Genomic DNA, 22,073 nt, shown 5'->3' on the forward strand with positions numbered 1-22,073 from the left:
ATTGACTGACGGAATACTACTAATATCTAACAACTGTCTGAGTTATGTGGTCACGGAGATTTCCTGAGTCATAAGACTATCTAAAATCTAAGGATTCATAGCTTGACTGAGAGTATCGTGAAAACATGACATGGCTCTAGGTACACAGCTAATGTTTTGGGTACAAGTACCCCTAGGACACGATAGAAGAAAACTGACAAAGCATGACTTACTTGAATACATAATAATCATCATAATACATTTACTGAAGCATTTCGTCAAACATGTGATAGGCATAAGCTTGTACATACATGGGGATTTAATGATATCATATCAATTAGACACTTTTCCTTCATCTAGGCATTCAATCAAACACATCGTAGGCATAAAATGTGTAACCAACATCATACAACAAATAACTGTCATGCTTCAATTCCAATTTAATCATTCAAGGGTTTAGTCATCTAATTTCATGAATCTATACCTATACAAATCAACCCATATGGAATTCAATACTCATTCAAAGAATACAATTCAATTACTCATTATCAACATAAACAAAAGGAGCTTAATCTTGAAATTCATAAGAAAATCCATAAGTTGAATTTAGAAAAGGAATTCTTGGGCTTCATGGACGAAAGGGGTCCATAAATAAACCCTATGCATTCCTTAGTTCGTGATTTCGTGAAGATTGATGGTGAAACGTTCTTGAATATGAATCCCCAATAGAAACCCTATCTTGTTCTTGATAGAAACTTGAGAGAAAATAGTATATTTTGGGTGAAGAATGGCTAAATCATATGCTATTGGGTTTAACTAGAGGTAGGAAATTGACCCTTTTAACCGTAGACGCGTCTTGTAATATTAGTAATATTTTCCCAATCTAGGACCCTGGCGCAAGGTTGTGCTATCGCGCCATGTCACTGGACATTCAAAATTGGGAAATTGAGGGATGGCGCGATGCGGAGCCATCGCATTTCCCCTTCTTTCGTGACCTGGAACTTTGGTGCAATGCAGGGGAAATTGTGCTGAAACACTGGAAAAAGGATAATTCTTAATTGGAGAGCTAGCGTTACACACCATAATTGTGGAAATGTACTGGAAATTTCCATATGCCATTTCCTCTTGTGGCATGGCACGCAACTGACTAATATGACACTATTTTACGACGGAAACTTGAAATAGTCATAACTTCTTACCCGGTTATTGGATTTAATCGAATTATAAATCGATGGAAGGCTTATTGAATTTCCCACATGAAAAAAGTAAAAATATTGGAAATTCCTCATGGAATAATTATCATTCACTTTAGAAGCTAATACTAGGCATTTTTGGGATGAAATTAGCGAGAAAACTTTGGGGTATTACAAAAACCTTAGGTATCACAGGTACGAACACTGGCTGGTGTGGATCCATTAAAATGATGTCCAACTATACTAGGGTATCAGTACTAATTTGATGGGGACCACTTATAACCTATGGTGGCATCTTAGTTCTGTAACTTAGGGAATTTTACTAAAGGTCTCAATCCTAACTGATGGGTGAGCCTGTATCCTTCCGTTCACTCACTGTTAAGTACTACTCCCAGATGAATGACTTTGATAAATGAATGCTCAATATATTAATAGCCTAAAATGATCAAGAACCTGCAAACATATGTATGCATGAATTCCTACGTATTAGGTACCTGTAACCCACAAGCTTCAAACATAACAATATTAAACTGGACATCTTGAGAAATTTCACAATTAAAGCCCAAAACTCAACAATTTATCAATGTAAAAGGGCATCATGATTTTAGGTGTGTAAAGATGATAAGCTTATGGGGAAAACATGCATTTATGGTTCGGTTACATGAATAAACTAAAAAATTAAGAAAACTCATTCTTTCCATGGAACCCTAAACTTTAAGGGTGAATTTAACTTAAGATATTTAGAAATCTTGGGACTTAGTGGGTAAAAGGAGACCCATTGATGAAATCTGCATACCTTGAGATGAAATCCTTAGAGAATTATTTGGAATTTGACCTTGAAATTAGAGAACCCTAATCTTGGATTTGAAGAGAAGAAATCACCCCGTTTTTAAGTGTTGCTTACGTGTTTTATGAGGATTTACTGGGTCTTGGTATAGTCAAACGACATGGGTTTTATGTTTAAGGAGAGCGAAAAGACCAAACAACTCTTCTTATATCATTTAAAAAATTTTCAAAAAAAAATGGTGATAGCTCAACAAGTGATTCGTAGGGTATGGTCATGAGTTATGGCCTGGAGTCATGACCAGAGGATACAGATTTAGTACATCCCTATTATGAGAACGAGTCCTTTTTGACAACTCTTTTAGTCTGGCTATGAGTAATTGTTAAGAGTCGTCATCACTGGACTAAAATCTTTGATCCCTTGCTGCTGTGACAATGAGTCTTCTCTATGACTTATTGTGTTTTGATGATGAATCATTGTTAGAGTCATCATTACTGGCAGTTTGACAGTGCCTTGGTAAATTTTACATAACATTTTATCCCAATATCAGGTTAAAGTACGACTAGTGGCATTGGAATGATAATTCAATTGTCTATATGTTGGTGAGTCTAGAGCTTTAAAGCTTTAGGTACAATAATATCTCCCCCTTGGGACCATTTGTCCTCGAATAAAACTGACTATATGGAAATATTAGGTGAAAAGCTATAAAGTTTTTCTAAACTCCTATGAACTGACTAATGAATTGAAATATAAATATATAATTGATGCATGGACTAAACCAAGCTCATGAATGCATTCTATGACATGAAAATAGTTTGGTGGCTTGAGATAGAATAGAAAGAATTAATTAATTAAGGGGACTATTACCGCAAGTTGGAATTGAGTTCGATGAGAAAAGGTGGGGGTGCTTAGTCATTATATTTTCCTCTACTTTCTAAGTAGCTCCCTCAACTGATCAATTTTTTTACATAACCTATACCAAAGTGACCTCTTTATTTGTCAGCCAACGAGTCTGGTGATTAAGGATCTCAACTGGGATTTCTTGATAAGAGATACTATCTTTCACACCCACACTCTCTGAAGGTACTACTGATATTGGGTAACCAATGTATTTCTTAAATAAGGGGATATAAAAGATGGGATGCACTGATGCTATCTCTGTCAGCAACTCCAAATGATAGGATACACTACCATAATGACTATAAATCTTGTAAGGATCAATATTGTGAAGACTGAGCTTTCCCTTCTTACTAAATCTATTCACCCATTTCATAAGTAAAACCTTCAAGTAGACAAAATCACCAATAACAAACTCAGTCTCCTTTTTCGTCACATCTGCATCAGATTTCTAACTACTCCGAGCCATTTTCTACCCTTCCTTAATAGCTAAATTTTTCTAATGCCTCATGAACTGAATTTGGACCTACCAAAACAGTTTCACCAATCTCAAACCAACTAATAGGAGATCTATACCTCCTACCATAGAGCACTTCAAATGGGGCTATCTGAATAATGAAGTGATAAATATTATTATAAGAAAATCCAATAAAAGACATATAATCATCCCAATTACCCTTGAAATCACTCACTCACGCCCTCAACATCTTCTCTAGGTTCTAAATGGCCCTCTTTTCCTGACCATCTGTCTGTGGGTAAAAATCCATACTAAGATGAACTTGGGTACCAGGACCCTTCTTATATGTTTTCCAAAATTGAGAAGTAAACTGGGTACGTCTATCTAAAGTAATTGTCAAAGGAACCCTATGCAATTCAGTAACTCCCTATGATAGAGTTTAACATAATCTTAGGTTGAATCTGAAGTGTTAACTGACAAGAAATAGGCTTAGCCATTCGATCCATGATTACCTAAATAGAATCATGTTGTTGATGAGTACGAGAAAACCCTATAATGAAGTCCATATTCACCACTTCCCATTTCCAAGTAGGAATTTTGATTTCCTAAAGCATACCACTAGGTCTCTAGTATTCAACCTTAAAATGTTGGTAATTTGGACACTTAGTCATGAATTCAGCAATATCTTTTTTTTTTCCACTCCACCAATAGACTTCTCATAAATCACGATACATCTTAGTGTCTCTTAGGTAAATAAAGTAATAACAACCGTTAGTGTTTTATAACATCCGTTGTCTTAAGTCATCCATATGTGGAATACATAGTTTGCCCTACCAACGAAGAACACTATCTCTCTCTTGGGAGAAAATCTCAACCTTTTGACTCTGAAATGCTTCTTTTAACCTAAGTAAAATAGGATATTTTTCTTTCTTTTCCATCACCTCAGCTACCAATGAAGATTTAAAACCATTCTAAAATAAGATATTACCTTCGGTTGAATCAAACAACTAAAGTCAAAACATAGCAAACTGATGAACCCCATAAACTAACTCATTCTTCTAATCCTCAACATGAGAAAAACATCCCAAAGACAATCATCTAAGAGTGTCAGCTACAATATTGGCTTTACCTAGGTGGTACTAGACACTCATATCATAGTCCCTCAATAACTCTAGTCACCTTCTCTAACAAAGATTTAGATCTTTCTGGATGAACACATACTGGAGACTCTTGTGATCAGTGAACACATCAACATAAACCCCATATGGATAATGCCTCCAAATCCCTAAGGTAAATATAATTACTACCAACTCAAGAGCATGAGTCAGGTAGTTATTCTTATGTGGTTTGAGTTGTTTAGAGGCATATTCTATAACCTTGTTCACTGCATCAACACAAAACCAAGACTAACTCTTGAAGCATTAAAATAAACCATAAAATTATTTGAACCCTCTAGTAGAGTAAAAACTAGAGCGGAGGTGAGTCGAATCTTCTACTCCTAAAAATTCTTTTTGCAAGAATTAGAACACGAGAATTTGATTTTCTTATGAGTCAATCTGGACATTAGAGAAGCAATAGAGGAAAATACTTTAAAAAAACCATCTATAGTAACTAGCTAAACCCAACAAAATCCTTTTATCTGATGAAGGGATAAGTCTAATCCCGTTCCTTGATAGCTTGGTCTTTTGAGGATCAACTCAAATGCCTTCGCCGGAAATGATGTGACCAAAGAATGCTATTGAATTCAACCATAATTCACACTTGATGAACTTAGCAAATTGTTGGTGATCCGTAAGAGTCTGTAGGACAATTATCAAGTGATTTTCATGCTCATCCTCACTCTGAGAATAGACGAGGATGTCATCTATGAAGTCTATAATGAACATTTCTATGTAATGCATGAAAACCCTATTCATCAAGTCCATAAAATCTGTAGGAGAATTCATTAGTCTAAATAACATGATAACAAATTCTAAATGACCATATTGAGGTTTGAAGGTATTTTTTGGAATGTCAGAATCTCTGACTCTGAGCTGGTAATAGCTGAATATGAGGTCTATTTTACAGAAATAGTTGTCACCCTTAAGTTGGTAGAAAAATTCATAATTCCTGCAGATGCGATACATATTTTTGACTGTGACTTTGTTCAACTGATGGTAGTATATGCACATTCTAAGAGAACCATTTTTTGTGCATAAAAAAATTAGAGCACCCCATAGAGAGATATTGGCCTGACAAAACCCTTATCTAGGAGATCTTTCAACTATTTCTTTAATTTTTTAAGATCGACTAAAACCATTCTATAAGGTTAAATTAAAATTGGCTGGGTATCTAGAAGGAAATTTATTCCAAAGTTAATTCCCCATTTAGGGGGAACTCCAGGTATACCTTCAGGAAACACTTCTAAAAATTCTTTTACTACTGGAACTAACTTGAAACTTGTGGTTTTGGACCTTGAGTCCTTAACTCTAATAAGATGATATAGGCACCCTTTGGAAATTATTTTTCTTGCCATAAGAAAATAGACAAATCGACCGATAGACACTGAGATACTACCCTTCAACTGTAGGACTAGTGCATTTGGAAACTGAAATTGGACTACTCTGTTTCTACAATTGTCTGAGGCATAGCAAGAGTGGAGCCAATCGATGTAATTAATAACATCAAAATCTATCAGGGATAACTCTATAAGATCGAGTAAGGTGACTTTCTGGGATACTATGATTGGGCAATTTCTATATACTCGTCTGGCTATTATTGAACTGCCAATTGGTGAGGATACTGACAAGAGCTCTGTGAGATTTTTGGGGCTAACACCATAATCTATTGCTATATAGGGATTTAAGAAGGAAAGTGGGGCTCCGGAGTCTGACAATGAATAAACATGAATATGAACAACTTGTAACATACTAGTGACCGTATTAAGAAAAACTTCCCGATCCTATCGAGTTTGAAGGTCACAGAAACTATTTTGACATTGTCCACTAGTTGTACTGGAAGTAGCACCATGCTGAGTCGGGGGACCCGCTAGAGCTACTAAAAAGTTAGATTGACTTGACTAGCAAACATCTTTACCTCTCTATACGACCACTGGGTAGTCTCTCACTCTATGGACTGACTTTCCATATCCAAAACAAATATAACTACCTGCCAAACACTCACCTATATGGCTTTATCCAAATTTTTTACAAACTAGGTTACTATAAACACTATTCACACTATCATGGGACATAAAGCCTGGCACTCTATATTGAGTATCCTTCTTGAACTTGGGTAATGGGTCACTAGCAGAATATGGGACTGGATCTGAAGATTTCCTATGAAATTAAGAATGATTACCACAATTTGACCTCTGCTGAGAGAAAGTGAAGCTACCAGTTCTAGACCTCTAACTCTCTCTTTCCTTACCCTTGATCATTTCATCCTCAATCTATTGAGCATAGACCATCAATCTAGAGATATACATCTCCTTAACCAACATAGTCATTCTACACTATTTGAACACATCCTCAGAAACATCAGACATAAAATTGCTTATTTGGGCCCTAGAGTCAGCAACCATAGTTGAAGAATACCTTTCCAATTGAGTATAGATAATACTCCTTTATACTCACATTGCCCTGCTTTGGGTTTATGAACTCCTTCAACTTGTCTTCCCTTTACTCTATTGGGAATAACCTATCTAGGAATACAATAATAAACTTGTCCCACATGACTGGCCCTACATCTGCACCTCTACTCTCCTTCCACTACATTAACCATGTGTGAGCCATTCCTTGCAATTGATAAGAAGCCAAATCAACACTCTTAGTAAAATTTACACCCATGATCTTAGTAACTATAATACCTCACAAAATTTTAATAAATTAATTCTTGACCCTCCCCCATGTGTAATGTCAATTGTTGACTTTAATTATGTTTAGAGATGTTAAAAAGTTATTTTGGGAAGGTTTAAAAATTTTTTGAAGGGGTTAGAGGCTATTTTTAACTTTAAGGTAGTGTGCCTCTATGATAGTGGCATGACACTCCACTAGAGCTCCACGATAGAAGCATGGCACAGAGGCTAGCCTCTGCGATATTGGCGTGCCATGCTGTTATGTTAAAAATACCTAGTTTTTGTTTTTTTCACTTAGGGTGGGGGATTTTGCTCTTTTTACCCCTTGTAATACTTATAAACATATAATAACCCTTTCCCTTTAGGTTTAAAGATCAAAAATTCACTCTTTATCTCAAACTCAAAACCCAAGAAAACTCAAGGGTTTCAAAAGGAATTCACTGTTTAAGCTCCAAACATCTAATTGTCTTAAATTTCTTATGTATTTTAAGCATGTTGATCATTCCTAACTTGTATTTTTACATTATGACATAAAGTGATAGAATATTCATGTGATTTAAATTGTGGGTTTAAAATTGGATTGAGGGATTTTGATTGGATTTACTTGAATTACTTTTCTCATGTTTTAAATTGTTTATTCATGCCTCAATTCATGGTTATGGGGACTAAATTGGTGCTTTATTTTAATATTTGCAATGGGGGACATGGGTTTCCCTAAATTTATGGAAATTTTTGCTTTGTAATTGCATTAGCCTCAACCTGCCTTGTAAACTTAGTTTTGAATATAGAAATTTGCATGGTTTTTCTTTTGAACTCATTGCATTGCATTAAAGGATAAATGTATAAATATTATTTGGGAATGACCTTGGTTGCCATGGATTGGATTTTAATTAAAACATGGGAGTCAAATTTGTTTATGCATACTGGTTTGGTAGAATATATTAGCTTGCAAGCATATTGGTATGACGATACTATGTTGGTACCATAATGAAATACTCTTAGGTTAATGGTTGGTTTAAGTGTAAATATTTTAATTTTTAATTAAAGGGAATTATGTAGGTCACCATGAAGGTTTAGTTCCCAGGGGATCAACACTAGAAACAACATTTTCTAGTGTTGGGGGTCCATGTGTCCATGTGCTTGGTGCATACATAATATATGTATATTGGGAGTGATATAGCCTTGATTTCTTTAGCCTTTAAATAGTTTTTCCTTGGTTTGTGCGGCTAACACATATTGAGGACAACCCAGCAAGGGAAGCTAGACCTATATAACCCATGGTTTCCTTTAGGATAGAGCAAGATATATAGTTCAGGTTAAATCATTAAAATCTCATGTTCATGAACCTTGTCCTTATCCCAAATCCTATATATATGTATGTGAACGTGGTGTATATGGTTTATAATTATATTTTTTGTATATAATTTATCCAATTTTGACTAAAATATACCATGAGTTGAAGAAAATCTACTAGTGGAATAATATAAAGTAGGATGTGGCAAATTATGTGGCTAAGTGTATGATTTGCTAGTAAGTTAAGGTGGAACATTTGTGGCCTGGTTGAGTTTCTCAAGTGATAAAGTTACCTATGTGGAAGTGAGAGATGATTAATATGGATTTTGTTATAGGTCTTCTACGATCTTGATCAGTAGGATTTTATTTAGGTCATTGTGCATAGGATAACTAAGTCTGCTCATTTTTGCCTATAAGGACTAACTACGCAAGAGAGGATTATGCTAAGTTGTTTATTTAGAAAAAAGTAAATTTTCATGGTGTGATGGTGTCTATAGTTTCAACCTAGGTACGTAGTTTTCATCTTATTTTTGGCGTGTGTTTCAAAAAGGTTTGGGTACTCAGGTGAACCTTAGCATGTCTTTCCATCCTCAAATAGACGGACATGCAAAACCTACTATTCAAACTTTAGAAGATATTCTATGGGCTTGTGTGATTGATTTTAAAGGTATTTGGGTTGACTATTTTCCTATTATTGAGTTCACGTACAATAATAGTTATCATTCTTGTATACAAATAGCCCTTTTTGAGGCTCTTTATGGTAGGAGGTATAGGTGTCCTACTAAATGGTTTGAGGTAGGTAAGACTAGGTTGTTTTTCCTTGATTTGGTTCACTAAGAAATGTAAAAGGTGAAGGTGATCAGAGAAAGCTTTAAGACTACTCATAGTCTTAAAAAGTCTTATGCGGATGTGAGGCAAAGAAAGTTGGAGTTTGAAGTTAGTGATTGGATTTTCTTTATGGTGCCTCCTACGAAAGAAGTCATAAGATTTGGGAATAAAGGGAAGATCAGTCCTCATTATGTTCATCCATATTAGATTGTAAGGAAATTGGGAATGTAGCTTATAAGTTGGAATTGACTGCGAGTTTGGCTTCTATTCATCTTGTCTTTGATATGTCTATCTTAAAAACTGTGTGGGTGAACCTTCCATGATAGTTCCTATTGAGGATGTTGGTGTTTCAGATTCTTTGACTTATGAGGAAGTCTCGGTTAAGATATTGGATAGACAAGTTCATAGATTAATGACAAAGTACATAGCTTCAGTGAAGGTTCTTTGGAAAAATCAAAAAGTGGAAGATTCTACATGGGAAGCTGAAGAATATATGAGAGCAATGTATCCATTCTTATTCCCCGTATTGGATAAAGGTTCTTGAGGTATGAGTTTTGTTTCCCTATAGTTGAATTTTGAATTTGTTACTTGATTCAGAAGTACTCTTGCTATTGTCGTAGAAAAGGTTTCCTAACTCATCATTCGGGGATGAATGATCCTAAGGGGGATAATGTAAGACCCTGCAAAATTTCAATGAATTAATTCTAGACCCTCCTGCATGCGTAATGTCAATTTTTGACTTGACTTATGTTTAGGAATGTTAAAAAGGAGTTTTGGAATTTTGGAAAGGGTTTAGGGTTGTTTTGGAACTCCAAGGTAATGTGCCTCCGCAATAGTGGGGTGCCATACCACAAGATCTTTGCGATAGTAGCGTGGCATGATGGCTAGCCTCCGCGATATTGGCGTACCACACTCTATGTTAAGAATGCCTAATTTTTGTCTTTTTTTCACTTGGAGGGAGGGTCTTTTGGTCTTTTTATCCCTTGTATGACTTATAAACATAAAAAATCCTTTCCCTTCATTTTAAAGATCAAAACTCCACTCTTTCTCCCTTAAACTCAAAATCCAAGAAAACTCAAGAGTTTCACAAGGAGTTCACTATTCCAGCTCCAAACTTGGAATTGTCTTCAATTTGTTGTGTATTTCAAGCATGTTGATCATCCCTAACTTGTATTTTTTCATTATAACGTAAATTGATTGAATATTAATGTGATTTAAATTGTGGGTTTGAAATTTGGTTGAGGGATTTTTATTGGATTTACTTTAATTGTTTTCCCTATGTTTCAATTTATTTATTAATACTTTGATTCATGGTTATGGGAACTGAATTGGTGATTTGTTTTAAGGGCTGGAATGAGTAACATGGTTTTCCCTAAATTGATGGAAATTTTTGCTTAGTAAATGCATTAGCCTCAACCCAACTTATAAACTTGGTTTTGAATATGGAAATTTGCATGGTTTAACTTGTCTTTTTAACTCATTGCATTGAATTAAAGAATAAATAGATAAATGCTATTTGGGAGTGGCCTTGGTGGCCATTGATTGGATTTTAAATGGAACTTGGGATTCAAATATAGTTATGTGTATTGGTGTGGCATGAATATATTAGCTTGCAAGTATATTGGTATAAAGATACCAAGTTGGTAAATGCCTTAATTAAAGACTCATGGGTTAATGGTTGGTTTATTTGTAACTGTTTTAGTTTGGGCTTAAATGGAATTGTTTATCTTACCGTGATGGTGTAGGTCTTAGGGGGATCAACACTGGAAACCATATTTGTCGGCGTTGGAGATCCATGTGACCTTGTACTTGGTGCATACATTATATATATATTTTGGGAGGGCCATAGCCTTGATGCCTTTAGCCTTTCCGCATTTTTTCTTTGGTTCGTTGTAGCTAACACGCACTGGGGCTTTTCCAGCAAGGGGAGCTGGACCCATATAGCTTATGGGTGCCTTTAGGATGTAGTTAGTTGCACAGTTCAGGTTAATTCTTTAAAATGTCATGTTCATGACCCTTGTATCTATCCCAACATCCTATATATACATATATATATATATATATGAATATGGTGTATATGCTTTATCACTGGTTTTTTTGTAATTTCTTATATTATCCCTATCCCACCCAAGTTACATACTAGTGCTCGCCCCACTGATCGTCCCTAGATTGTGCTTCGTTTCATGATATACGATCAAATGGATTTTTAGTTTCTCCTATGCTGATGTTTTGATATTTCTATGGATTTGTTGTATAGTGGTGAGCCTCAATCATTCGAATGGCCCTGTCATTTCACTGGTCTTTTTGTTTTAAGTACTGTTTAGTATTTTTTTTGGATCCGTTTTAGTCATAGTCGGGGTCATGTCCCAACTTAATTGGTATTCTTGTTTAGAGGTTTTTGTTGACAAGTGTGGGTTGGATGTCTTCTTTGACTCATAGATTTCATTTGGTTTATCTATCTTTCTTTTTCTGCTATTGTGATTGACCTTCATTGTTTTTTATTTATGTGTTATTGAGGTAATGCTAACGGGTGGTCTCCGGCCCATGGTGGTCTTGAGATATTTGTCACGGCCAGGACCGGGTTCAGGTCGTAACAATAACTTTCTATATACTATAAAGAAACTCTTGTGGATCCTCTTCAGGCTTATACCCTAAGAACATCAGAGGATTTATCTGAGTGAAATCTCAGACTCTAGTTGTTGTAGTTTTGATTACTAGGTCGGATAGGGCAATAGCTTGATGGTTACTCTAGGCTATCATTGACAAGCCTAATGCTATGAAAGCAGCCCTAAACTCAGCATGCATGACCTGCTCTTTAGAGGGCCATATGGAACTGGCGGTGGTTCATGTTGATTCCTATTCATCCTTTTGTTAGTTCTATTGGGAGTTATTTTCTATAAACGGGTAGAGGACAAGTTAGATGAGTAATTCTAATAGAATTCATTCTTTATCGCACGACATGAATAATTAAAGGAGTGAGACCTTCCTAAAATATTTCATTGACTCTCACTCATAAGTGTGGCGTGCTTTACACCTCTGAACAAGACTCTAATTAATGCACTTTTAGACACCCTTGGATACTTTAAACCTAATTCTCTAATACCAAGTATGTTACGACTTGGGACTACCCCCTAGTTGTAACACGATGCTTATAGTCACAAGTAACCTTAAACTAACCTATGGCCTGGCATAACACATAGAATACTTGAGAAAATAATATGTTGGGCGGAAGCTAAACTGAAATGGACTAATAATAAATAATAATGAAATCAAATACTGATTATAAAAGATAAGACTTTTTGAGAAAACTCAACATGCTAAAAATCTAAACATGTGTCTGAAAGACTCTAATTATATGAGTTATTAGGACAAACCCTCTACTAACTCCAAATTTCTGAAACTAAAAAATAATGAGAAATAATACTAATAACTGGTCCTCAAATAATGAGGACTCACCAAATACTACATTTGATAGTACAAAAGTACGAAAACATTGATCTGGATGATTAGCGTCAAAGCCTATATTATAAGACAATATAACATAGGAAAAGTATGCTATCAATACTTTGAATTTATTGAGTATGTGAGATGGGAAGTAACTAATATAAACTAAAACATGATGCAGGTAGCATGGATAACTGATGCAAGGCCAAGTAGAAACATATACCATAAGAGAACTAAATAACTAAATACAAGGTCATGCGAAGTTTGAAACTGAAACATAAAATAAGGACTATAGGAGCTAAAAATAAATGATGTACCCCAATAAGAGCTGACTAGGGTCCAACCTGTAACCCCAGTTGGATGGTTGTTTAGTACCTTTTCAAGGGTACGAACACTAGTTGGCGTGGATCCGCTAAACAAATATCCAAATAGGATAGTGTGTCAGTCCTGATATAAAAGGTGGCCCATTTTATCCTACGGTGGAGCCATAGTTTTGGAACTTAGGTACTTTTACTAAAGGTCTCAGTCCTAACTAGTGGGTGAGCCTTTATCTTGGCATTCACTCGGTGTGAAGTACTACTCCTGACTAAATGACACTAACAACTGAATACCCAATACAATACTATTTTAAAATGCTCAAGAACATGTAAATCGAGGTATTCATGAATTCCTAGGTATTGGGTGTTCACAAACCACTAGCTCTAATTATGATAATATTAAATTGAACATAATGAGGAATTTCACAATTCAAGCCCAAAACCCAACAATTTATCAATATAAAGGGACTTCATGATTCTGCTTATGGAAAGATGCTAAGCTTATGGGAAAACATGTATTCATGGTTTAATTATAAAAATAAATAGAAAAATCAAGAAAAATCATGCTTTCCATGGAACCCTAAACTTAAAAGGTTAATTTAACTTGAGAGATTTAGAAATATTTGGACTCAATGGGCGAAAGGAGATGAATTGATGAAATCCTGCATACATGGAGATGAAATCCTTGGATAATCTTTTGAAATTTGAGCTTGAAATTGAAGAACCCTACTCTTGGATTTGGAGAGAGAAAATTACCCATTTTTGTAAATATCAATTTAGCTTTTAGGTTTATGAGGACTTAGAGAATATTAACCCTGATAACCAGCCTTGAAATACTCAAAATGACATGTGTTTGGTATTTAAAGAGTGCAAAAAAAAAGACTAAACAAACCTTTTAAAATCATTTAGAAAATTTCTTGGTATAGTCGTGATGGCTTAGGCTACGACTCATAGGGTTTGGTCACGAGTCGTGGTCTGGAGTTGAGACCAAATGATTGAGGATTTGGTTTATCACTGTTATAACAATGGGTCCATCTTGATGACTCGTTAAGTATGACCACGAGTCATTGTCACTGGACTGAAATCTTTGGTCTATTACTATCATAACAATGAGTCTTTGCTATGACTTATTGTGTCCTGACAACGATTCATTGTCAGAGTCATCGTCATTGGCAGTTTGACAGTGCCATAGTATCTTTGCCATAAATTTTTACCCCGATACTAGATTAAGGCAAGACTAGTAGAGTTGGAAAGTTCATTCAATTATCAATATATTAGTGAGTCTAGAGTTTAAAAACTCAGGATATTGTAAGGTAAATAGAGGTTTTGTTATTAATGTTAGGTTTAAAGATTTTTATTAAGATTCCTTAGAACTTTTTTATACTTTCCTCTATTATATGAATTATGATTTTGATAAAATGTTAAGGGGTTTTCCCAAGACTTATGGTTTGGGTCACTTGTTACAGCTAGTGCCTCGTCTCAGGTTTTGACAAACTTGGTATCAAAGCATGATTCAGGGTCCCAGGGTGTCTACAAAGTTGTGTCTAGTAGAGTCTTGCTTATGCGTATGTTTTGCACCACACTTATAATAAGGAGGCTACCGGTCATTTCGAAGATGTTTTCCATTCTTTCATACTCTAGATCATGCAACATTATTGTCCATATTAAAGTTATCCAAATTTCTTTCTTTCTCTAATTTTATTAGTTATATATTAGTAACGAGGAGATACAAATGCAAAGCTAGTTTCTTAATAATGTGGTCGTTTTTTATTGACTCATAAGAAAGTTGTAAAATATAACAAGGACTTGAGAGGAGTCCTTTAGTGTGTCAAAGTTTCCTTATTTAAGTGTATACATCTATCTTCATGAATCACGGGTTTCAGCCCAAGGTAAGATGTGTATTCAGTCCCTTTCAAAAATATTTTATTGCAAATATCTCACTTAAACGTAAAGATATATATCTGAATGTTTGAATAGTATTTCCACCCAAGAGGTAGAATAAGTTAAGGTGTTATAACCCCTGAGTATTAAGCCAAAGTTATTGATATGAAGCGATAAGTTTAGGAGTTAGATTGACGGTACCTTTTGGGTAAAGAAGGTAGTTTTAGTCGTATAACCTTTGAGTGAAAGGTGGTACGCCTTGTTATAGTGATTCGCTAATTTCATAGAAAGATTTATAGATTTTACGATAGTTAATAAATGAAGTGAATCCTTATGATTATTTATATTTTATTTAAAATAAGTAAGGAGCTGATGATGGATAGTTGTGTATGTAGTAAAATCATATTTAGGCGGGTAATAGAAAGATAGAGTGGCTAGTAATTTATAGCTTAGATTTCTTTGGGAAATATCTTATGTAGTACCCCATAAGATTCTAAGCTCAGTTTAGTGTAGTCGCATGTTTAAGGGGTTCAAGGTCTGAAATTCTCACTAAGTGTTGAGGACATAGTCATTCCAAGACCCCAAGACTTTGCAAATTTTCATTTTGGCCTTCCCTACCCCGGGACGTTAGTTTTTAAGTTAATTCATGTTTAGGGAGGTTAAAGGTATGACTCTGGAGAGTTTTCAGATCTTCAAATAGGGTTTAGGACGTGTTTGGATTTCGGAGAGAGAGAGCCCTCACGATAGGCCTACGCGCGATGTTCATTTCCCTTGTGATGGAGGTCATTGCGCGATGGTGGATTTATCGGAGCAATTGTCGTTGTACGATGGTTGCTCCACCAGAGCAAGGGTCGCAACATGTTAGAGTAGTACGTCCAGCTTCTTCATTAAAGAGATCAAGGGTAATCTAGTCTTTTTCCCTCAATCCAAGTCGTCTGTAACACGATTGGGGACATCCATATAAGCATTATTTGTCCCTTTCTCTGAAAAATTACTTATTAGACACCCTCCTCCTTCCAATGAACAAAATCCAAGCTCTTCTCCCCAAGAATCAAAGAGTTCAAGCAATCTTTAAGAATCTAGCTATTAAGTTATGTGGGGTTTATTAAACCACTTCCTGAACAATAAATACCCATCCTTAGAGTCCAAAAGCCAAACTCCTAAGTTAGCTAATTTGTGAATGTCCTTCACTAATCCTCTTTTCTATTCATCCACATGGGATAAGCTCCCCCTATAAAACCTTCTAAGAGCATCAACAACACCATTAGCTTTACCTAGATGGTAATGAAGACTCATATTATAATCCTTAAGCAATTCGAGTCACTGCCTCTACATTATATTCAACTCTTTCTAAGTGAACACATTTTGCAAGCTCTTATGATCTTAATAGATATCCACATGCACTCCATACAGATAATGGCAAGATATCTTCAAAGTAAAAACTATCGCCCAATTCCAAGTTATGAGTTGGATAATTCTTTTCATGACCCTTAAGTTACTTGGAAGAATAATCCACAACCCTACTATGTTGCATCATAACACAACCTTTTCCCACATGGTATGAATCACAATATACAACAAATCTATCAGTATCCTCGGGCAGGGTCAAAATTGGAGTAGATGTTAACATATCCTTTAACTTCTAAAAGCTACCTTCACTAGTATTAGACTATAAGAACTTAATATTTTTTCTGAGTTAACTTCATCAATGGAGCAGTAATAGATGAGAACCTCTCCACAAACCTCCTATAATATCTGGCCAAACCCAAGAAGCTCCTAATATCGGTTGAATTCATGGGTCTAGGCCATTTCATAACCGCCTCAATGTTTTGGGAAATCTACTTTGATACTTTCACTAGAAACAACATTCCCTAAAAAAGTCATAGCATTTAGCATACAACTTCTGGTCATTAAGGGTCTGCAACACAATTTGTAGGTGATTGACATGACCCTCCTCACTCTTAGAATACAATAATATGTCATCAATGAACATAATAAGAATCAAGTTAAGAAACAGCCTAAACACCTAATTCATAAGATCCATGAATACAGTCGGGGCATTAGTCAACCCAAATGACATCACCAAAACCTCATAGTGACCATACAGGGTTTGAAAAGCAGTCTAAGGAATATCAACCTCCCTAATCTTCAATTGATGATACCCTGAATGAAGATTAATCTTACAGAAAGACCTAGAACCCTTAAGATAGTCACAGAGGTCATCAATTCTACGAAGAGGATACTTATTCTTCACTGTTACCTTAATCAATTGATGATAGTCTATACATATCTGAAGGGACCCATCTTTATTTTTCATAAAATGTATAGGAGCACCTTATAGAGGAATACTAGGATAAATGAAGACCTTATCAAAAAGATCTTTCAATTGCTCCTTTAGATCCTTTAGTTCAGCTAGAGCCATTCTATATGGAGGAAGGGAAATAGGAAAAGTATCTGGTAGAAGATCAATCCCAAAATCTATTTCCCTATTGGGAGGAATTCTAGAAAGATCATTGGGAAAAACTTCAAGAGATTCATTTACCACAGGGGCAGATTACAAAGAAAGACTTTTAGAAAAAGAATCCTTAACCCAAACTAAGTGATGCAAACACCTTTTTGAAATCAACTTTTGAGATCTAAGATAGGAAATAAACCTCTCTTTGGTTACTTATAAACTCCCTTCCCCTTATAATACTCGTTCATTAGGAAAATGGAAACTAACCTTAAGATTACATCAAAATCCATCATATCTAACTCTATCAAATCCACCAATCCTCTCTATGAAAGATAGATACAACATAACCCCTATAGATTTTTCTAGCAATGACAAAGTCACCTAATGGAATAGACATGAAAAAGGGTCGAGAATATTCTTGAGAATAAAACCAAAAAGCATATCCACATAAAGGGTAACATAAGAAAGGGTAGACCCCAGGTCAAGCAAATAATACACATTATTAGAAAAGAGTTGTAATAACCAGTAGCAACACCAGGAGATTCCTCAAATTCCTATTGGGTGGCAAAAGCAAAGAGACGATTCTGGCCAGTGCCTGTACCAGAAGTAGCACCCTTTGGCACAGAAGCTAAATAAGTGGCAACCAAAACTTTATTAGCTCCAGTGGAAACTCTGACCGAGAGGCAATCTCTCTACATGTGACCTAGCTGAACATTATTATAGCACTAATTCCTTTTCTCCTTATAATAAATATGATAAAACTGCCCACAACAAAGATAAGGAGCATAAGGTGGGCCTCATTGTGCTTCACTAGCTTGAGACTGGGCACCCTGTGCCTTAGAACTACAACTTGCTTGAAAATAATGATCATCTGAATGCTTAGTATAGGTAGTAATGGCAGACAAATCCAAATTGGCTAGTTTTTTTTCTTAATTAACTATCTACTATCTCTCCTACTATTATGTTGACACCTACCCTACTCTAAATATCTAAACTTCTTATTCAACCTCTTTCCAATATCTATCTATCTCTTTTTTTCATCCTCTAACTTTTGCATATAAAACACATATTTTGAGATGTCCATATAATTATTCAACATAGCAGCCCTTCACTCTAATACAAAGTCATGGGACAAACCAGAAGCAAATTTTCTCATCTTTGATCTAATGGAAGACACTAACTCTAGAGAATAATGCGAAAACTGCTTAAATTTTAGAGCATACTCTTTCACACTCATCCTACCTCATTTCACATTCACAAACTCTTCATTATTAGTTTCCCTTATATCATGAGGAAATAAGTGATCAAGAAAGGCCCCTAAAAATTTAACCCACATCGGCTGCTCAGCATCATCACACCTCATAGCTTCCCACTTATTATACCACTAATAAGCTATATCTTTTATCTAATAAGTAGTGAACTCGACACCCTCTACATTAGTAACATGCTTCACTCTAAAAATCTTTTTCATCTCATCCATAAACCCTTATCTATCCTCCTCAACCTTAGAGACTATAAAGGTTAGGGGCTTCAACCTCATAAATTACACAATATGAGTGACCTCAAATAAAAGAGTAATAGAACTAACACAATTCGACTGATGAGGCTAAGATGTCACCAACTAAGTAAGCAAATGACAAAATTGATAAAACTTTGCATTAGAGATGACCCCTTGTGGTAGCTGAATCTAACCATTACCAACCCAAGAATCCTGAGAAGAACTGGTAGGTACAGGTGGAACTCCACCCGAAGCAGCATAATTAGGAGTAGGGACCCTTGACTAGCTCTGCACTCTATAGACAGGGTGAGTTCCCTCCACATTATCCTCAAGTAAGATAGATTTCCCAGTAGAGCTTCTAGAAATGCCAAAATTTGGGAAGGCATGATCAGAAATACGAGGAAGCTAAAAGTTAGAAAATTTTCATAACACTAAACTCTAAAGCCCGAAAATAGAACACAAGAAAAGAAAACATTACCAAATTCTTTGTAGCCGTATTCTAAGAAGTGTGGCACATTATACACCTATAAAAATTAATATACTCAACACAGATTTGTGGCCACCCAACACCTATAAATCATTCTCTGATACTAACCTTGTCACAACTTGAATCAGGACCTGGACGTGAAGGGTATCTTAAGGCCACCATAGATCGGAGACCACCCCCATAACCTAACCTCAAGATATCAATAATGATGATAATAATAATAACAATGCAAAATCCGATTATGAAAGTCATAAAAGACAAATAAATTAGAAGAAAGCTCTAAGAGACAAAACAAATAATCTAACACACATTTGTCCATAATAGCCTCTAAAATAAAAAATATCAACTAAGTATGGACATGCCCCCGGCTATAGACCAAAAGGAAATCTAAAAAAGATACAAGAACATATATATAGAAAATCCAATGAAATGATCGGCCTCTAAAAGATGGAGGCTCACCTTTTCAATGTTAACCTATGAACGAACCAATCCACCTAATGTTGTACAAGGAGAATGAAAGAGTGTTTTGAAACTACATCATGAAATAATGTAGTGTCCTACTACAGTCAATGGGATAGGCACTACATGTAACTCAGGAAAAATAATAAATGTAATGAAATTTCAAAAAATAAGTAAAAACCATAATGCACACTTATATATATATATACGTATGTATATGATGTCGGGATAGGGAAAAGGATCATGAACATGATATTTAAAAATCATTAAACTAGATTGTGTAGCTCTATCAATCCTAAGGGCACCAATGGGCTATATGGGTTCAGTTCCCTCTGCTGAAAAGGCCCTAGTGAGTGCTAGCCGCATAATTCGAAGAAATTTAAGGAAGAGCCAAACCCACCGAGGCTCCAAAATTCCAAATATATATATATAATATGTTAAATACGCGTACGATCAAAAAAACCCCTACACTGGCAAACGTGGTTTCAAATATCGGTCCCTCCGGGACCTCCACCTTCCACGGTGAGCTAAACAATACCCTTTAAGAAAAAATTAAAACCATTAACACATATAAGTCCAACCATTAAACCAAGAGTCATTCATTAAGTCATTTGTCACTTGGTATCGTCATACCAATATGCTTGCAAGCTAAATTAAACGTGCCAAACTTGTTCACAAAATAAAATTAGACTTTTGAGTTTAATTTAAAATCCAAACCATGGCCATAAAGACCATCCCAATCCATTTAAATAACCATTTATCCATTAATATAATGCACTAAGTTCAATGGAAAGTTAAGCCATGAAATTTTCCATAGTTAAAATCAATTTAACAAAGTGGATTAAGGTTCATGTAATTTCAAGCCAAAATTCATCCAATTTGGAGAAACCCATATTTGTTGTTCAAACCATTTAATTAAAGTGCCAATTCAGCCCCAAATCACCAATTGAAAGCATAAATAATCAATTCAAATCATACGATAATTAATTCAAAAAAAAAACAATCAAAATCCCTCAACCCAATTACAAAACCCACCATTTAAATCATATGAAAAAACATTCAATTTATTCCATAAAGTAAAATTAAAGTTTAGAGAACAGAAACATGCCTAAAACATGCAATAATTCAAAGTCAATTCAGAGTTTAGAGCCCGAATGATGAATGCATAGTGAAACCCTTAAGATTTCTTGGTTGGAGAGTTAAAGATGAATAAAGTAGAGTTTGATATTTGAAATCTAGTGAAAAAGGGTCTCTTTTATGTTTATAAGTCGTGAAAAGGGTGAAAAGACCGAAAGCCCCTCACCCTTAAGTGAAAAAAATTGACTAGATAAAATTTAACCCTTGGTATGTCCACCGTTATCATGGAGGTTATCCTCCATTTGCAAAAATATCACAGAGGCTAACCTCTATGACACATTAACGTCCCTAAGCTAAATTAAAGTAAAAAATCTATATTACAAACCCAAAAATGTCAAAAATTGATCAGAATTGTAAGTGTTTTTGCATGGCGAGTTTCAGAGAAGATTCATGGTAAGTCTATTCTTATTCTAGAAAGTTCCTCCTAATTTGGTTTAATAGGCCATTCTACTAATATCTTATGTATTAAAATTTTGCCTATGCCTAAAGTATTAGTTCTATATGAAAATTATGTCCATGCTTCAACCCCTGAACTAGCAACAATAATATCTCTCAGCAATCCAAGCTTTGAAGTATTCAAGCTCTATGTTAAGATACTCATGACCTATACACCTATGCCTCACATCATGTATAGTTCCAAGAAACTATACTTTCAATATTTTATCGATTCATTTTATGTCATGTCCTTCTTAAATCAATACTATATATGCAAACTCATGACCATCCTCAGTTCTTAAAATGTGCACCAATCCTTTCTTGTCTTATTCCTTGAATTAATGAATATTGACTTTATGTTATATAACTCATGACATATGAACTCAAGTTTCTCACTATTCTTTAAAACTTGTGTTATGTTTATTACCTAATGACCATCTATTTATGATCAAGGCATTGGATATATGCGTCACTTCATGCCTATTGTATCATATCGTACATCACAAGCCCCTTCTTTGAGTAGTACAACAAATATAAGTTATAATACAATAGTGTCACTCTCATTCCTAATTCTTATGCTCTAGCCCCTCAATAACCCTCCTTATATAAGGATGATAGTGGTTATGGAAGAAAAGTAATATTTTCGATAAGAGAGTAGATGTTCTTTATTGTGAAAAAATTGGTGTGACTACTC

This window comes from Capsicum annuum, chromosome 5, assembly GCF_002878395.1.
Source record: "Capsicum annuum cultivar UCD-10X-F1 chromosome 5, UCD10Xv1.1, whole genome shotgun sequence".
NCBI lineage: Eukaryota > Viridiplantae > Streptophyta > Magnoliopsida > Solanales > Solanaceae > Capsicum > Capsicum annuum.